The 20,775-nt window shown below is 38.6% G+C and overlaps 1 protein-coding gene across 2 annotated transcripts in view; it reads left to right on the forward strand.

The window, feature by feature from the left end:
• The first annotated feature begins 2,867 nt into the window (after nt 1–2,867).
• The window catches only part of LOC106057313 (uncharacterized), a 217,775-nt gene continuing 199,867 nt past the window's right edge, over nt 2,868–20,775 (forward strand). The window contains exon 1 of one of the 2 annotated variants that reach the window (XM_056038436.1): nt 2,868–3,349. The gene's annotated coding sequence lies outside the window, so the exon portion shown is untranslated. The remainder of the gene's footprint in view (nt 3,350–20,775) is intronic. The other variant, XM_056038435.1, reaches the window with a different exon arrangement.

Here is a 20,775-nt window from a genome sequence, read left to right on the forward strand (position 1 = left end):
CCAGCCAGGAAAACCAGTGACTTGGGCAGAATTTAAATCATGGTATGGTAAGCATGGTAAGCATGGTAAGTGTATGTGTTTTACGTGGCTGGTAGTGCAGTGTGTGTGTGCCTGTGTATGTGTGCCTGTGTATGAAATGACCAGTGGACCTTGAGTGTACATGGTTGAGTGAACAGCAGTGTGTCAGGACTGTGTGTAAAAGGAAGTCTGTTTTAGAGAACAAGTGGCTGGAGTAAAGAGCATAAATAGAGACTAATAAAATCATTGTGTTTATTGAAGCTCATGTTGATTTAGTCTATTACAGTAATCATCTTCTTTTTTGAAGTATCGTCTGTATTTTATAAAATATGATAAGATAAGAAATAGGACTGCGCAGTGAGTATGCTCATAGCTTGAAATAAAAAAAAAGTTTTCTAAGGTGTAATTTTTTTTCTTTCCCTTCTTGCCCTACTCCTCCCATGCTCACCATGTCTATACCCTGATCTCCTCGATTCATCCTGGAAGGGGTTTGTTCCAGAACTCTCTACAACCGTGAACTTCGTGATGGTACATAATCCTTCTAAGGCTCGCCTTAGTCTAACTCTAAGGTATTACCCCTGGCCATTTTTTCATTCTAAGCTATCATCTTTTGGTCATCGGAAAGCATCTAGATCTAGATCTAAATCTAGAACCTTACAAAACGAGACAACATTTGTTCACCATTGTTGAGCTAGAGTTTTAATCCATGATGAATGTTTCGAAAAGTGTAAATCATATTTAGATGAAGATTCTAGTTGTTTCAAAAAAAAACAACATTTCTATGTACTTTACACAGCAAGACAGTGGTTTCGTACGCACGCATCATCAGTGACGCATAACCTTGGCCCATAACACGTAATGACGAGGGACGCGCTGTGGTCAGAGGTCAGGCTTTCCATATCGAAGGTGCCGCTACAGCCCCCGAGCAGTTACAGTGACGCTCCTGATTGCTTACCAGATTGAAGCCAATCTTTCGCGTGACAAACTGTCATTGTCTCAAAACTCTCTCACACACACACTGACAATCACAAACACACAAACACAGTTAATCACAGACTGACACTGATACTGAGACTCACGCATGCGAAGTCTCACAGTCTCACCTATCATCAGAGAGACTGCTGGTGTTAGATGAAACAGACAGAAACCGTCAATAGCATCACCTTGTCCGAGTTTGAGTATAGCACTTTGTCCTAGTTTAAGTATAGCACCTTGTTAGAGTTTGAGTATAGCACCTTGTCCGAGTTTGAGTATAGCACCTTGTCCGAGTTTGAGTATAGCACCTTGTCCGAGTTTAAGTATAGCACCTTGTCCGAGTTTGAGTATAGCACCTTGTCCGAGTTTGAGTATAGCACCTTGTCCGAGTTTGAGTATAGTACCTTGTCCGAGTTTGAGTATAGCACCTTGTCCGAGTTTGAGTATAGCACCTTGTCCGAGTTTGAGTATAGCACCTTGTCCGAGTTTGAGTATAGCACCTTGTCCGAGTTTGAGTATAGCACCTTGTCCGATTTTGAGTATAGCACCTTGTCCGAGTTTGAGTATAGCACCTTGTCCGAGTTTGAGTATAGCACCTTGTCCGAGTTTGAGTATAGCACCTTGTCCGGGTTTTTAGTATAGCACCTTGTCCGAGTTTGAGTATAGCACCTTGTCCGAGTTTGAGTATAGCACCTTGTCCGGGTTTTTAGTATAGCACCTTGTCCGAGTTTGAGTATAGCACCTTGTCCGAGTTTGAGTATAGCACCTTGTCCGAGTTTGAGTATAGCACCTTGTCCGAGTTTGAGTATAGCACTGTCTGATTAAAGAACCATGCGTTCCCCTTTAATCCATTCATCCCCCCCCTGTTATTACAGTTTCTCACAGGTTCTCATTAATATTTAATCTTTTCCTCGTCACACATCTGTAACAGTGGACTGACATTCTATATTCTTGCAAGCTATTGAAACCTCGGGGGCCTACGGTTAACAGGACAACTACCAACCCATTGACTGTCCACTACCAATGTTAAGTCCCTATATAGTTGACCCTAATATCCCTAAAAGTTTATTTCAATGCCCAAACTCAAGACCCTCAGGCAGTCACGCCTAACGTTTAGTCAAGTTCCCCTTTCAGACCTTGCGATCTATAGGGCATATCATGTAAAAGTCATCTGTTTCTGTAACCCCACGGTTAACGAGGATGTCATGCGGCCAGCACAACGACCAACCACCATTACTTTTCCCTAACTAATGTCAGGTATCCATCAGCACCCTAAGATCCCGAAATTAAAAATCACAGTCTACTCCAGGATTCAAACCGGGACCCCACGCGCTTTACCACTCAGCCACCGCGCCTCTGACATTAACATGTAAAAGAAATGGGTGCACGTTGATTTTATAACTCGAAAAATAACGAACACATTAGCAGCACCAGTGTGCCCTTATCTCCCCGTGTTGCCCTAAGTGCCTGCTTAATGTGCCGATAGATTAATCCGGGTCTGATTGTACGTGCGAATTCAATCTACAGTTTCTTGCTCAGTCCGGGTCCATACTTAAGATTCCAATAACCTGCTAGTCCCTTTTCCCTCACAACTTGTACAGAATCGTTGGTTGAAGAGACTTTCCATTTCTGTCTCATTTCCTCCAGGATAGCCGGTCTTTATAACATAATACATACGTCATTCTAAAGGGCTGATCTATACGTCGAGTGACGCGAGAGAGGAAGGGAAGAGGAGAGGGGGAGGGAGGGAGGGAGGGAGAGAGAGAAGAGTGGAATGAAGTGGAGACGACACCAAGGGAGGAGACCCGAGAAGCTAGGGGGGCGGGGTGGGATAGGGAGACAGGAAGTGAAGAGACACGAGCCAGTGCCGCGAGATGTGTGTACATAGCAGGGCAACAGTGAGTAACTCTGTGACCGCTTATTCCAAGCTACGAAAGAATTACCTCCCCTCGCTATTTTGAAAGATTTTTTTTTTCATTTTCACAATACAAAAAAGAGCCATTTAATATTATTGGCTTGGAAGTCTGTGCCGTTGTTATTTTGTTTTCTCTGAGTCCAGATCTAGATCTAGCAGAGTCTGAGTTTGGATTCTTTCTGACACGGAAATTTAACCTTTTATATTTGTTAAAACATATCGTGGTTTGCATAATGTGTATTTCCTTTGGCGAAGAGTAATTGGATACTATTGCAAATTATCTACTGGGGATGTTTTCTAGCAGTGAGTACCAGAGTTTTGATCCATTAAATCTATGTAAAGTTTGCTTAGCTGGTTGGGAGATACAGATCTGGATCTATAGAAGACTGAACTCACTGCAGACGATGAATTAGCCTCTTGGGCATAGATATATAAAACAAGGTCTATATTTCAATTATAGGTAAAATATATGGGCCCCTGAAATATTAAATGATTGACCAGCTTATTGAACATATTGTCACACTTGGGCTACTTGTGTACTAGCGTGTTTAGCCTAATTAATAATTGTTTTTATTCTTGGCCTAATTAAGGCTTAGATTTTAAAGTGATTATTACATAGCATGCACAATGAGATTTCTTGAACGTTTATCTATCCATCTATCTATCTATCTATCTATCTATCTATCTATCTATCTATCTATCTATCTATCTATCTATCTGTCTCTCTGTGTGTGTGTCTGTCTGTCTGTCTGTCTATCCGTCCGTCCGTCCGTCAGTCCATCCATTCGTCCATCCGTCCATCCATCTCTGTCTGTCTGTCCTTCCATCACTCCGCCCATCCATTCATACACACATCTATTCTATCCATATATCCATCGATCAATTTTTAGTCGGTTAGACCGCTGGGGCACCACACATGATCTGTCAACCGTCTCTCATTCATGTATTTCGCCAGGATTAGAGTCTCTTCCTTTGCCTGGTCCGTCCGTTCCTTGATGTCTTCTTCCCATCGTTTTCTTCGTCTTCCTCATTCTCTTCCTACATTCGACTTCTGTTCCCTACAGCGATGTAGGGAGGTCGGCCTATAAGGTGGTGGGTACTGCTCATTCTGCCCATAATGCATTGCCATCAAAGTGGAATAACCGCGAATATGAATAACACAAAGCTATCTGCTCTTACTTAAACACTCTTTTATATAAGTTTATGTACCTCTTCAAGTGACATAATGGAAGGTTTTTTTTTTTTAGTTCCTTAGTTGGCATCCATGCCAGATCGTGCACGAAACTGGTTAAAATTGGCTAAAAAGCAGCTATCTTGTCATCACTGGTTAAATGATACCGACCGGAACTAGCCAATCACAACCTTTCACTTCGATTACCTCCCTTTATGAGACGGTGTCATGTTAATTGCGTTGATGCATGCTTCATTTACAGCGCGAGATTAAGTCGTGCACACTATCTAGCCAGAGCAGTCGAACAAAGCAAAAGTCTGTTCCCGCGCATCCTCCAACAGTAAACATTCAAAGAGTGTGTTGCGCTGCACAAGATGGTGGGTGCGTTCCTTCCGTTTACACACCGGAAATATTGATACATGTAACTTCTATATTGGACAGTTTAGCCCAATGACGTCAAAATAACCAGTGGTATGCTATTGCTTTGGATCTGCTATTAATACATCACAAAATATCTTGTAAGCCTAGAGCAGACGGGGTGATGTTACCTGAGATGAACTCTTATTGGTAGCTAGTCTGGAAAGGCTAATCCTTCCGCAGAGCCCTGGCGAGACCAACTCTGCTGTTCGGCTTAATGCCCCATAGCTTCCATACAGGTCAAGTGACTCTGCAGATACATCTCTTCTCAGCTCTCGGAGATGTGAATACTCTTGCAAGATGTGCTCCGCTGTTTCCACTAACTCTCCACAGTGTTGCCAACGGGCTTCAAAATTTGCCCGGAACCGGGCAAGATAAGCACCGATGGGGCAGTGCCCGTTCTACACTGCGCAATGATCGTTTGTTCCGGCCTTTTGATTAATCCTCCACCATGGATCGCCTCGGTTCGGGCGTCGCATATGCTGCCAGACTCCACGGGCATTGTCGGAGTCATCTCAGGATTTCAATCACTTGTCATGTACCCACTCTCGGATTATAGTCGTAGAGGGTGATGTTACCAAAATAGGTCTACATCACTGGGAACAGAGTCATTCTGTGGTAAACGCTGCAATATATATAAATCCATAAGAAAAAAATGAAATAAAGTATAATCATAGACATAAATAAATATAGACTGGCCGATTAAAGAGTTTTATAAAACGAAAATTTGTGACTTGCAATTTTGTGTACTTTATTATACAGCATTTATGAGCAGTATAAAAGTTAAGTATTCATATCTATATCAGCCACACACCTATATATATTGTAAATAAGGAGGCAGTGTAGTTTTGTTTAATCTCTAAGAATGAAGATCATGCAATTTTTCATAATTCGGAAATCCGAATACAATAGATATACATGTTTTCAAGTTACATGAAGTTACTTCCTTCGGCCAGTCTATATTTATTTATGTCTATGAGTATAATATACAAATGGCTGAGCCCGAAAGTTCCTGTGGTCCCTATTTATATTTTTCAAGCTTGTTAAGTTCTATACACATAAATAAACCATCTAGAAACGGAGGTTAGTCATGGCACAGTTGAGACATAATGATAGTGATGATTTTTAAAAAATCCTAAGCAGTGCGTAAACAAAATAGTGGAAGCTCATTGTTCTAGTATTTTCGTAAGATGTTTTGGTCTGACCAGTGTCTAGAACAGGGGTTCTCAACCTGTGGGTCGCGACCCCTTTGGGGGTTGAATGACGATTTGCCAGGGGTCGCCTAAGACCATAGAAAAAATGAATTGTTTTTGTCCATTCTTCTAATGCTGTGTGTGTGTATGCGGAGGGGAAGGGGGTCCGCGGCATAGTGGGGGATAGTAAAAAGGGGTCGCCGAGCCTAAAAGGTTGAGAACCGCTGATCTAGAAGTACTGTGACATCTCATCAGTACTGTCACGATGACAAAGTATTGTGCCAACTTTTCATCAACTCTCGCGCTTTCACGGAACTAAGGAAGGGAGAACAGTCGCAGAGTGATGGCATTAGGGCTAAAGTAAGGATAGCGGTGAACGTCGTGACAATATAGAGACATTGGCAGTAACAATTAGAGCAATGGGGTGTGCTGCTAACGACATTGATTGCTCCAGTCACGTTATTGACATTGACGATAACGACATGCTCAGTTTCAGTTACAACATTTATTACGACATTAGCTTAAGGCAATGCTTCGTGTTCAGTATGACTTCTGCTTCACATAACTCTTTCCATTAGCATTTAAACAAAAAGTTTAGAAGCTGTTTTATTTCAATTATATCTGTATTATTAAAATACAAACCTTTTACATCCATTCTGTGCTATGACATAGTCTCTATAAGGCACACTCTTTAAGTCATAACATTTTGCATTTATCTTATAATAAAAATAAAGAGTTTTGACCACATCTAACTAGTGCCGGAGTTTCGTACGTGGTGGCCCTGTGCAGGAATTCTTGTGTAGGCCCTTTTCCTTTATAAGCTTCATTATAAATACACTTCATAAAATTACTAAATCTAACGTCATGTCATATTGGTGAGGAATAAAGTAGAATATTCATACATTTCAGTTCCTTCATTTTCTTGTATAAGACTAAGACTTAGACTAAGTCTGCTTTATTCATCCTAATGGAAATTCGTTGTGATTACAAGGACTCTTTTCTCAAAATAAAAACAACACAACAGAAACATTTACATAGAACAGACAGAACATAAAGGGTTCATTGAGGGACTACACACATATGTCATGATCCCCAACACAACAGAAACATTTACATAGAACAGACACAAAATAAAGAGTTCATTGAGGGACTACACACAGACGTCTTGATCCCCAACACAACAGAAACATTTACATAGAACAGACACAAAATAAAGAGTTCATTGAGGGACTACACACAGACGTCTTGATCCCCAACACAACAGAAACATTTACATAGAACAGACACAAAATAAAGAGTTCATTGAGGGACTACACACAGACGTCTTGATCCCCAACACAACAGAAACATTTACATAGAACAGACACAAAATAAAGAGTTCATTGAGGGACTACACACAGACGTCTTGATCCCCAACACAACAGAAACATTTACATAGAACAGACACAACATAAAGAGTTCATTGAGGGACTACACACAGACGTCTTGATCCCCAACACAACAGAAACATTTACATAGAACAGACACAACATAAAGAGTTCATTGAGGGACTACACACATATGTCTTGATCCCAAACACAACAGAAACATTTACATAGAACAGACACAACATAAAGAGTTCATTGAGGGACTACACACAGACGTCTTGATCCCCAACACAACAGAAAAATTTACATAGAACAGACACAACATAAAGAGTTCATTGAGGGACTACACACAGACGTCTTGATCCCTTTCACCTTTCCTGGTCAACGAATATCGCTCGTTAAATGCCAACATGTCGTTAAAAATACATTCGAGGGACACCAAGACGATAGGTGAGAAAATAGAGAAACATTTCTGAAACGTGGCGGCGACCTTTAAGGGTGAGTAAATCCAGCGTTTCAGTTAATTCCCACATGCTAACCCTAACTCTATCCTTACCTTGCTGTCAGATGGGAATAGCGTAGCGTTGAAGTATTGAATTGATACAAGTCTGATTTGTCTATTTTCTGATATAAATACGTCTGATCTTACCACTCGTATTTACTGGCTTTTGACCCTCTAACCCTAATTTTTGCAGTGAACACATCTAGACTTTTCCAAGCCAATAATAGAATATGCATCCTCCGTTTGGGACCCCTCAACTCAAGAAAACATTAAGAAACTGGAACAGACACAAAATAGAGCAGTGAGATTCATAACAAACGAATATTCACATTTGACTAGAGTAACACCTTTAGTAAAATCACTAAATTTAGAAAGCCTTCAGGACAGAAGGCTCAAAAGTAAAGTAGCAATCATACATAAAACACTGAACCATAATCTTCAAATACAAAAACAAAATTTAATAAAATACTCTGAAAGACACAAAGATAAAGGCACATTCCTCGTCCCATATGCTAGGACAAATTTGTACAAATACTCCTTCTTCCCTAGTGCTATTAGAGCATGGAATGGGTTGCCTGAGCTAGCCAGGAAAACCAGTGACTTGGCAGAATTTAAGTCATTGGTTAATATGCATGACTAAATGCATGACGCGTAGGACGTAATCATCTTTTTTTTTTTTTTGAAGTAACGTCTGTATTATATAAGATAAGAAGATAAGCCAACACCATTCTTCTTTGAGCTCTACATGTGCAAGTATTTCAGGACCAGTCAACTAACTCACTGCTGTATTCCACAACGTTTTCAAACGAAGCATCGATTTTTAGCTCTCTCCATAGAGTCTAGACAAAAAAAACAAAACAAAACAAAAAAAACAAACCCTGCACTTCCATCGACTGAATTATTTATCAATTGAAACATCTACAGAGATGTCGGAAATCCTGTTTTATGTGTGCGGAATCTTTGTCTCTCGGTGTAGAAGCTCTGTAATGGTCTGGGCAAATCTATTTCTATTTTTCCTTCTATTCAAAATGACGTCAACCTCTTTAACAAGCACAAACACGTACACAAATTGTTGCATTTGAAATAGAAGATACAGGGATACTACCGCATATTCAGAGAATAGATAGATCTAGGACGTAACATTCCAGAGTCTATTTAAGTTAATTGTTTAATACAGAGTGTTGCTGTCAGATGGGAATAATGTAGTGTTGAAGTATTGAATTGATACAAGTCTGATTTGTCTATTTTCTGATATAAATATGTCTGATCTTTTTATTCTAACACTAAAGTTTGATCTTTCTATTCTGACTTCAAAGTCTCATTTTTCTATTCTAACATCAAAGTCTGACCATTCTATTTTAACATAAAAGTCTGACCATTCTATTCTAAGATCAAATTCTGACCATTCTATTCTAACAGCAATGTCTGAGAATTCTATTTTTTTATTCATGTTTAGTATGTTATATTTATACATGTTATATGTTTATTTTTCGAAACTCATTTGAAAAGATCGTTGTAAGCCTAACGTAGTTATTATAGTGGATACATTATTTCCTTCCTCTTTCTTGTGTAGCTATTCAACTAAATCTGTTGTGTTATCTATTGATAGAAAATCTCTTGGAAATGTTGATGCTATTTTGAAATCCTCTGATGCTATTTCCCAATTCTTATAAAATAATGGTTTGTCCATTTCCATTAAATAGTTGAAAGTAAAACTTTTTTTTTTTTAAAAAGAGTAATTCTTATACATGTTGAGCTTCAGTTTTTCCACCTAGATTGGACATACAGATCTCATAACACTTCACAAAAATGTCGTGAAAAACATTTAAAAAAAAAAGTTGAAACAAGGCGTTGTTTTGTAAAGTAGTTATAAGAAGTAAAGTTGTTTTTTTCAACCCTAACCTATGTAAATTGAAATTCGAAAATAAGAGCACTCTCGTCTCATAATTATTTTTTATCAATTATGAGATAAATAATCTAGATCTAGATAGATCTGGGTAATAAATCTATTTAAATGTACAATCTAAAATCATAAGATAATTACAATCAACAGGCTTGCATTTTTTTTATCTGGGATTTTCGAAACATTATCTCAATGGAAACTTAAAGAAAATGGCTTTCTATCATAGATTTGCGTAAATATATAGTTCTGTGATTAATATTATTCATAGCCCATTCTATTTAAAATCCGCAAAATGGTATTGTATTATTTCTAAACTTTGAAAACTAAAGATTGTTTCTTTTCTAAAACAGAAAAGATCGATTTTCCTAGATTCGGGGCGACTTCCCTTACAGCTCGGAAAAAAAAAATTATGAAGATAACAATCTATGTATATAGGTCTGTGATCTGATCATTATCGGATAAGTGTTTGTTTCCGTTTTCCAGTGTAGGTAGAATATATAGGTCATGGGTTTGTAACAAGCCTGATATTAACTATGTGGAACTAGTTTTGAAGAATTCATGAACTACACATATCGAGCTTCCATTGGTATGTTTTAACATGCAGCTTGCGATTAGGTCTGTCACGTTGTCACGATAATTCGAGTTTGAATCCTGCCATCATGCGGATGATCTAAGGACGCAATAACCTCATATACACTGTATACATTTAAGTCTATATTAGGTATTGTTATTTGGTATTGAGACCAAAAATAATTCCGCTGCCGAGGACAGACGCAGTCGGCGAAAAGAAAATCTTAATCGACAACCGGCGGACAATGGTTATGCTTGCGCTGATATGTAGGTCAAAGCTGGGGCTGCGTAGCCACGGGAAATTCTGCATTCCTCATTAATCTTCGGACTCGAGGGCAAGCCTTATTATTAGGTATCGGAATTGTTTCCATTTCCAAAAGAGAGTCAAATCTTTCAATTCAACTGCGATTATATATGAATCGATTCTAATGTAGGCTACATTTAACATTTGAAGATGGAACCTTTAAATGCAACTTCATAGGCATTATAACTATTTTCAATACCACCATTATGCCTTGAAATATTTCTGTTGGAAGGATACTTTTTTTTTTATTCCTTTTAATTCTAAATTTATTTTTCTGTCAGGACAACTTTGTTCTTCCGACTGCAGATGTGGGTCACATGACCTGTGACGTGGCAACGAGCTATTGTTAAACTTCCAATAAGTTGCGACGCCGATTGGGTCTCGCCTTAGCGCTACGCGGGGCCCCGGGTGTCGCATAAAGAGCCCGGGTAATATTTGTATGATGGACTGACGGGAGCAAATAATCTTCAGGGGCGGAGTTCAAAATGGTTGCCTCACTGGCCGCCCCCATAGATAGCCTCTAGACTTGTCAAATCAGTCTTCTTATTATGTCACAGAAACCAATTTAACTCTTTCCGCCCGTAATTATTGTCAATGACGGAATTATTCATTTTATTCGTTAGTAGCTCACTTCCCTGCTAGGGTTAAACTTCTAGAACTTTGTTCTCAGACAATGTTGTGTTTAGTATAGAATTGAAGCGGAATGCTAGCTCTTTTTGTATGACACAAAATAATATTCATAAAAGGACAAAAATTAATTAAATCAACGATGGTACAGTGAAATAGGAGAGAAAGAGTTAATCTATAAAACAGACGAAGCACAACTAATAATTTCTTTCAGTTTAGTACAAAGGTTCTCAGTGACATTTCAGAACTCACCCAGGAGGACTATTACATTTTACTGGAGAGTTTCTAAAAATTATTCTCTATTCATGTCTGTTAAAAAAAAATCAAATTTACTGAAGACCACTAGTGCTTCCAATTGTAGATTTACCTTTTCACATCAAGTCTGGCATCTGACCAAATTCAAAGAATATTAGTATAAAATAGGAGACACGTGCGAGACGGATGGAAAGCTTTCCTTATCTAGTAACTATTTAGTAACTTTGTTTATCTAGTAACTATTTAGTAACTTTATTTATCTAGTAACTGATTTGTTCACGTTTTGAAAGGAAATAATGGAACCTTAGAAAATTACTCAAATGACATTAAAATATGTAAGGCTGCCTTTTCCTTTGGTATGTGTTCCTAACTGTCTTGAAGGTCTCGAGTTTAAATCCTGCCGGCAAATTTCTTCCATATACTAGGCCGATTTATTACAAGTGATCCTTCTTCCTTCCTAATGTCATTAAAGCATGGAACGGGTTGCCTGAATCAGCCAGGGAAATCCATAACGTAGGTGAAGTTTACTTCTCTAATTAATATGCGCGACTACATTAACACACTAGGATGCAATTATCGTCTCTTTTGAATGAACTCTCTAATTTATAAGATAAGATAATACGCCTCCGATGCCAAAGGCGGATCTTTAAAATAAGGTAACAAGGATAAAATAACCAATGAGGAAGTGCTCCAAAGAGCAGGCTGCCAGGACATCCGTGATCTAATCAATAGCAGACGCCTTGGCTAGATTGGTTACGTTCCTAGAATGCCACAAGGTCGACTGCCACAAGACATTCTGTACGGTGATCTAACAGAAGGCAGGAGAGCCTCTGGTCGTCCACTTCTAAGGTATACTTATGCAAACGCGACATAAATCTCTTCAAAATCGACACTAACAGTTGGGAAAAAGTGGCACTGGATAGATCCACATGGAGAGCGAGCATAAATGAAGGGTCCCGTATTACAGATGTCATATACAGCAGCAGCAGAGGGTGAAAATGCAACGGCGTCTGGTGATTACATATGCCAAACCTGTGACCGCAGCTGTGTATCAAGGATCGGCCTCTTCAAACAAGAAGTTGCAAAGGGAAAAGATCATCTCTCGAGACGTAAAATGCCACAGAAGAGAATATAGTAAAATAGTTCGCTACCTTTGTTAAACGACGCGGTGTTAAGAGATGGTTCTAAAACCATTACATGACCACACTAGTTAACCATACACAACATTTGATGATGTAGGGGCCTATATAAAAGACAATGGAACAGTTGTTCACTATTAACAAGGTAGGGGAGGGGGGGACCACTCTGTGCTTCGTTGTGTTACTTCATTAATAGAACTCGGGACCATTGTCGACAAATGACCGAATAAACCACCCCCTCCCCCTTGAGACACATCAGTTGGTCAAATGTCGGGTACAGACATCCAGGGTCAGCGAACTGTGTAAAAACCCAACGGAGTTTTGCACGCCCGGGCTAGCAGGTAATCGATCTCAGCGATTAGTTCTGTGATCAATGAGCCGTGGTTACAGGGAGTGATCGATCAGATATTAGATCTACGCACGATGGGTAATGTACAGGGCAATGTGATAGTACGCAATGGCCTACCAGCCAACACTTCACCCACAATCATAATCAGGGACGATAGAGTTTATGACTTAAATGACTTAGATAATGTTCAGTCGTGTATATAATTTTATTAGTTGCTATTTTAGTAAAAAAAAAAGTAAGCAAAGTTCCCCTTTCAGACTTTGTGATCTATGGGGCAGATGATGTTAAGGTAGTCTGTTTCTTTGGCCAACGGTTAACGAGCAGGGTGTCATGTAACCAGCACAACGACCAAACGACCAACCGCCTTTACTTTCCCTAACTTAAGTCAGGTACCCAATTAGAGCTGGTAGGAGTCAGGAGCGCCCTAAAAATCCCAAATTTCAAAATCCCAGACTTCACTGAGATTCAAACCCAGGACCCCAGGTTCGGAAGCCAAGCGCTATTTTAGTCACTAGAGGGTCCTAATTATTGCATGTTGGGGGGGAGTCTTGTCTTAATTAAAAAAAGCCATTTTTTAATAAAACTTGATCCCACAAATCCTGTAACCTGAGTCATCATTAAAGATTTTCATACATAAATGCAAATCTAAAAATATCCGGTGTACAGAATACGTAAGTATTGATAAGAAGTATTTTAATGATCCCATAAAGATCTAGTAATTTTTATGCTCTTTCCAGAACTGTAAAATTAAACGTCTAAGCATTTTTCGCTTGTAGCGCAAGGTAATTGTTATTATGTAGTTGGCAAGAGTGATCTTTCAAAATGGCGTCCTTGACATTGTTTATTTGTAGATATTTGTTTCACCAAACTCTCCCGATCTTCCTTTTTAAAAAAAATATTTTCTTACATTTTTTTTGTATCTTCCATTTTATCACTACCACATTTCTACATATTATCTTCTCTTCTTTCCCTCTCTGAATGTTTACAGCTTAAAGAACGTGAACGGGATCTTTCAAATTAAAGGGGAAACAATGAGCAGATAACTAGGATTAAATTTTAGTGGAAATTCCCCAATTAACTCTTTCTCTCCTAATTGACGATACCATCGTTGCTTTTGACCTCATTTAATTAATTAATGTTTAATTTTATAAACTTTATTTTGTGCAATATAAAAAGAGCATGCATTCCGCTTTAATTCTATACCAAATGAAATATTTTCCGATAACAAAGAACAAAGCTTAATCATAACAGGGTAGTGAAAAAGGTAATGAGCAAAGTGATGAATTCTGTCCCAAAAGTGGAAAAATAATTACGGAGAGAAAGAGTTAAACACCTTCGTGGGGCTAGGGGAGACTGGAATAGCTGCGCCTCTGCTAACGTTTACTAAAAGGTTTGGTTTTGAACCTCTTTCTCTTCTCTGTCACATCCACCGCTCTATCCCCTGTGCCAGCTTCCAACAGAGTTCTAATGCTACAGTGTCATCTTTGTTGAGTCCCGCGTTTTGCCTGCTCTGCGAGAGACACTTCAAGCCAGGAACACAAACAACCACTTAGAAAACCAGTTTAGACCTGATCTCTCCAAGGTCATCCATCCAGCCATTAAGTCCTCCAGGTGCCATGTGCATGTGAATTACACAATCAATGTGTCTGGAGTTTGTTCGCGCCAACTGAACGGGCAGCCGATAGTCGATTTCTGTATTATTTCTTAGGGAATCGATATATTTTATTCTCTCTACCTCTCTCGCTCTTTCCGGTTCCCCTGTCCCGCTCTTTTTCTTACTGTGCTTTCTCTCTATCTCTGCTTCTTTTCTTTCTGCTTCTTTCTTTTTTCTTACTCTCTTATTTGTCCTCTCTCACACGTCTTCTTCCTTTTTTTCTCTCTTCTTTTTTTTTCTCTTTTCCTTTTCTTCCTTTTCATCTTTTCTTCCTTTTCTTTTCTTTCTTTTCTTTTCTTCCTTTTTCTTTTCTTCCTTTTCTTTCTTTTCTTTTCTTCCTTTTCTTTCTTTTCTTTTCTTCCTTTTCTTTCTTTTCTTCCTTTTTCTTTTCTTTATTTTCTTTCTCTACTTTTTGCTCTCTCCCTCTCTCTCTGTCTATCTCTTTTAGTCTCTCTATCACTAACTTTTCTCGTGTTCTAGCTACTTCTCTCTTTTGCCTCTTTATCTCTCTATTCCCCCCCCCCTTTTTTTTTCCCCTCACTTCTGCCCATCCCCCATTCGTCGCTCTCCATCTCTCTCTCCCTCATTTACACGTATTTCTTGTATGTGTTCCGAATGTCATAAACTCACAGCATGGCCGCCTTGGCGTCCTTGGAAACGACGCAATGTTAAAAACTATTTCACAATTTTAAACGTAACATTAAAATTAAAATGTAAAGATTATTTATTTGCGTGACGGGATGAGGATTTGAAAACAAAACATTTTCCACAAACATTGAAGTAATTCATTTAAAGATCTCAAATTAAAATTATCATAAAACTACGAGTTGTGTGTGTGTGAGAGAGAGAGAGAAAAAAAAAGGGGGGGGGATATAGCGATCATTTGTCTGCTGTTGACTCAATGAATAGGTCAAGGAAGTTTTTTTTTTCCCTGTTGCAATTTTGTTACGTCAATACACTCGTGAGCCCTGCCCTGGAAAGTAAGTCTGCTGATTAACTGAGCAGCATACACCCACGCAACATTGGATTCTCCACTACAGAGCTCAATGTTCTTCTGTATCAATTGCCTCCTCCCACTCAAAAGTTCGATTCATAAATTTAAAAAAAAATATATCAATCCATTCGTTCACAATGACTGGCAGACCAAAGTTCTGTTTTTTGTTTTTTTTTAAATCGTGTGTAGGTGGATAAAGTTCTCTACTGCACAAAATATGCAGATTGTTTGCGAGCTTTTCAAGACCCCCAAAAAATAAAACTTTTTGGATAGTACACTAAGCGTTTAATTTCTGGGAGATCGCTGCAGTAACAGCAACTATCCAGATTCCGTGGTATGCGCTCTGGACTGTTGTCTCGATGGTCCCGGGATCGAAACCTGCTCGTCGCCATTCCCCGCCTTTAATTCTGATGAAACAAACAGACACCATTCCATTATGTGTGATTATAGCATGGGACAAGTTGCCTTTAATTAGACAGGATAACAATGCACAGTATAAGTATTCTTACTGTAATAACATCAATGTTTGTTTTTATTATTACTATTTTTTTTTTTTTTTTAAAATACACATTTGAAACTAATAAGACATTATAGTAAATAACTGACTCTAAATTTATTGTCAAATTTATAAACGACAATAACGTTTTCGGCAGGAGTGTATCAAATGGGAGGCTTTTAATTTGCAAGTGTAAAATGTTCGCTGTGTTTGTGAGTAATTTTCTGAAGAAAAAAAAACAACAAAAAAAAAAAACAACAACAAAAAATAGCATTTCAATTACATAAATTATCTCCCTTATTTTCTCGCTTATTTATTGTATTTATTATCCCCCTTAGTTTCTGCTATATTTCAATCCAACTTGTGTTAACTTTTATGATCAAAAAAATAAATTCTTTAGTTAAGGAAAAGAAAAAGGATTTCAATTACATAAATTATCTCCCTTATCTTCTCGCTTATTTATTGTATCTATTATCCCTCCCTTAATGTCTGTTATAACTCAATCCAACGTGTGTTCACTTTTAAGATAAACATATTCTTTAGTCAAGGTCTTGGCCCAAGTTGATGGACTGTAAAAACACAGAAAAAAAAAAGGCTCAAGTGAAGAAATACACTCAAAGTAATCTATAAGAGGAGTCTATTAGGGCCAACGTTTCTCTCGCTTTACTGTATTTGTTTTCTTTGAATTAATATCTTCTGTTTAAATTTGTAATTTTGTAAAAAGATAAGTGATACTGAACAATAGGAATAAATATTTGTAAATTGTAATTCAAATTGTTTTAAAAAAAAAGGGTCCTGAGCTGTCTTGTGTTTGCTTAATGAAATTATGCATATGTCTACAGTGGAGATTTGATTAGCTATCTGCAGCTACTTCACAAATCTTAGCCAATACATTACTAATAATGCTTCTTATCTTTAAATGGCTGCCTGATTGTGTTTTATTGCCCCAGGTTCGAACCCTGGCCACCGCGGTTCTGTCGACGTAAGTAAAATAAAAAGTAAAGTTCCCCTTTTCAGACCATGCAATCCTTGGGGCAGATGATCGGCTAACTAAAGTGTTGTGCGGCCAGCACAATGACCAACCGCCTTTACTTTTCACCAACTAATATCAGGTGCTCATTAAAGCTGGTTGGTCTCAGAGGCGCCCTAAAGATCCCGAAACCAAAAAAAAATCCCAGTCTTCACCCGCATTTGGACTCCAAGCGCTTCACCGCTCAGCCACAGCGACTCCAGGCTAAGATATAATTATCTTCAATTCTGAATAACATCCAAAACATGTCAAACAAAACAAAACAATTTTTGTAATCATTCCAAACCCTCTCCCCCTCCCCGCGTGTTTACAAAACAACACGTTGAGAAATCCTGCTCGAGTCTCTCTAATATTCATTGTCTAGTCGTTTAAATTGCCCCCAAAATAATTTCAGCCCCAACCATCCAGCGTCTATTCCTACACACGCTCCGCCAGGCTGCTGACCGAGCGTGTTTTTAGCAGGGATGAATTTCATCGGCACCCACAGCCAGCGCGCGGGGGGAAGGGGTTAAAGGTGGTTTGGGGGTGTGAGGGGGAGGGGGGGATATTGGAAGGGAGGGGTGGGGAAGTAGTGGAGAAATGAAGATTGGCACAAGAATTGATGACGCTATAGTCGGATAACTTGATTTAGCCTCCATGGGGGTATCGCATATCTATGTATGGTATCGATTGCAAATGTGCTTCCTGTTTATCTCTTTTTAACAATTCCTAGTCATTTATCACTGTGTAGTACTCGATTATGTTCTAACAGAATAGCCGAATACATGGCAAGAAAATATCACGGACATTTGAAATCATGAAACGGATTTTGTTTTCATCCACATAGGCGCGTATTTGTGTGGGCATCTTTGTCCATATATTTTAACTCTTTCTCTCCGTAATTATTTATCACATTCTGCTGGAATCAACGCTGGTATCGTCAGTTAGAAGAGAAAGAGTTAAATAGATTTCTTTGCTTTCAGGACACATATACAGTATACACAAATGTTTAAATGTTTCGGATGTTCCTTCAGAGTTGAAGATAGTTTACTTCCTAGTCCAAACCTCCCGCAGGACGACGGGGGATAGGAGCGGGCAGGGTTTGAACCCGGGACCATCGATAAATCCAAACCACAGTCCAGCGAGCAAACCGCACGACCAGGCAGCCATCTTATTTCGTATGGGGTAGTTCCAGATCTCTTCTCAGTCACGTGGGTGTGTTGTTTACATTAATGACCTCATTGATTTCATTGCAATTTAAACATGAAAATAGTCTAGATCTAGACATATTTAAGTAATAAAAACTATGTTACAATAATTCACTGATTTTATGATTATTTAGTAGGTCTACTAGATCTAGGCTAGCACTAAATCAAGATCTACATCTTATCATAGGAAGATATTGCCATTATTGCCATGTATAAGACCACAGTCACGTGACTTTTTTATAAAGTAGGTCAGAGATTCGGAACTACCTCATTGCACGCGCTCCTTCTTCCGTAGTGCTCTTGGAGCATGGGACGTCCTGACAACTAGAACAAAGAAAAACATACACAAATACTTTCTTTGTTTAAAATCACAAAGCTTATAATTAGAGTATTTGTATCAATTAGTTTGCATCCGTCATATAATAACATTCCTAATAGATCTAGACCAACAATAAATCTGTGCGATTAATAATATTTTTTACCAATGGTTTTTGTTTAGCGTCATTTCATGCTTTTAGCTTTCTCACTACGCTATGATCATATCACTTATCTGGACCAGTTGGGAAAATGGGGGGGGGGGGGGGTGAGGTGGAAAGAAAGGGAGATCTGGGTGAATTTTACTGTAATCGGTGTTTAAAAGCATTTATTTAAAAAAGGGGGAGGGTCGACCTGGATTCGAACTCGTGGCTCATGCCTCCTCAGGCCCACGTGCTAACCACTACGCTAGTAACGTACGTATGACTAGAAGATTGTATAGTATTGTTAGTATTGTATTGTTTGTTTCAATGTAGAATGGCGACCTATAAAGTGGACTAATTCAGCTTATACCACCACTTCAGTCAAGCAATTTTTTTTTTTACATTGCTCGAGAATAATTAATTACGAGCAGCAGTGGCGTAGCTAGAGTATTTGATGCCTAGTGCGGTACCTCATCTTGATGCCCCCCCCCCCCCCCCAAAAAAAAAAAAACAACTAATTAATGACATTGCAAAACCTGTTCAAAATAATATGTATTCATAAATCAAATATTGTTAATTCAAAAAAATTACTTTGACATAAACATACTACAAATGAATTTTACGGACTTTTTCGCTGGCAAAAGTATCAATAATTTTATCGAAATCCATTTTTTTCCACCAGCTCTTGTTCAATGGACAAAATGGCCAAATTAGTGAGTCATCGTTGATCGCAAATAATTCTTGATCAGTTTAAGTTTGCAAAAACTTCGCATGTAGCGACGCTTACTGCAATAGTCAAAAATATGCGAATCATGATGACGATATTCGGGACTGAATCATCTAGCTGATATTTATTTATAAAATTCATGAGCTCAACAGGTCTTTGTTTTGGAAGTTTGGAGGCTTCTGATGAAACTGTGACAAACCGTTGAAGCCTTTTTTGCTCCAGCAGAAATTCGTTTTTATCAATGTCGCTAGGAGTACTATCGAGATTGATTTCGACCTGAGGATTTAATATCTGGGAAGGCGGCTAAAATTCATATCTATCTGCTACATCATGAAGTTGCTCGAATCGGGTGATTATTTCTTCAACAATCCTGTCCAAGGTAGAATAAATTTCCCTTCGTAGCTCTTCTTTCTGTGTAAGTACAGAGTAGTCACTTTTCTCACCAGGCATCTATTTCTTATGGCCAATACATTTTTGAGGTTCTGTACTGATTCTCAGATCTGAACACACGCTTTCGGCAAAGGTAATGCTGGCTTTAGCGACGTCTTCTCAATTACTACTTAAAAATGTCTCTAATGTTTTTAGTTTGAGTTAGCAGTCTCGAATAGACAATCCTTTTTTTTGAAGGTAGAATTGCGCATCAATAATTTCAGTTAATACAGGAGCCCAAAATCCAAGATAGGTGAGAAAATTAAAAGACTGAACAGCAACCAATAATCCACCTGCTTCAGATCTAGTCGATGAATTTTCATCTCTGCTAGTTAATGTCTCCAGAGTTTGAGCAGGCAATAAATAGTGACTTCTAGAATACGTTTTTGGACACCGTAGTTTTGACCTTTCATGACCGCAGCATTATCATAGCCTTGACCCCTGCAGTCCATTATGTCTAAGCCATCCGAACGCAGTTTCTCTAGAATCATCTCAGCGATTCCAGCAGCATACTTGTCCTTTGTGTCGATGAAGTCAATAAAAGACTCACGAACCTGCACCCAGTCATTATCCATGACAACTACCGTAAAATTTATTTCGGAAGTTTGATCCAGCTTTGAGATGTCAGGTGTACTGTCAGAAATAATAGAGAAATATTTGGCTTGTTTTACTTGTTGTATGATTTGTTTTTTAGCGTGATCCCCCAATATTGTAATAAATTCATTTTGTATTTGTGGAGACATGTATGTATTCGGTCTGGAACAAAGGTTAGTTCGAAGCACATTCTCCCTCAAGAGTGGATCGTACTTTGATAGTAAATTTACTAACTCTCAAGGTTTTCGTCTCTTGTATAATCAAATCTTGGGCCTTGTTGTCCATATTGTTACCTACTCTCAGGCGAACTTCAAGTTCCCTCCAAGAAAGCGATGACTGAATGTGAGCTCTGCTGGTCTCATGTTTTTCTATTTCCTCCACATTGCGGCCAATTGTCAAAATCATTTGGGCTCTCCACTGATAGAATTCCTATTAGAAGAATTAATACTTGCCCTCCGTGGAGGAGATTGCCAGCCCCACAAATAAACATGTCCCTTATAG

The sequence above is a fragment of the Biomphalaria glabrata genome, chromosome 8 (assembly GCF_947242115.1).
Source record: "Biomphalaria glabrata chromosome 8, xgBioGlab47.1, whole genome shotgun sequence".
Taxonomy (NCBI): Eukaryota; Metazoa; Mollusca; class Gastropoda; family Planorbidae; genus Biomphalaria; species Biomphalaria glabrata.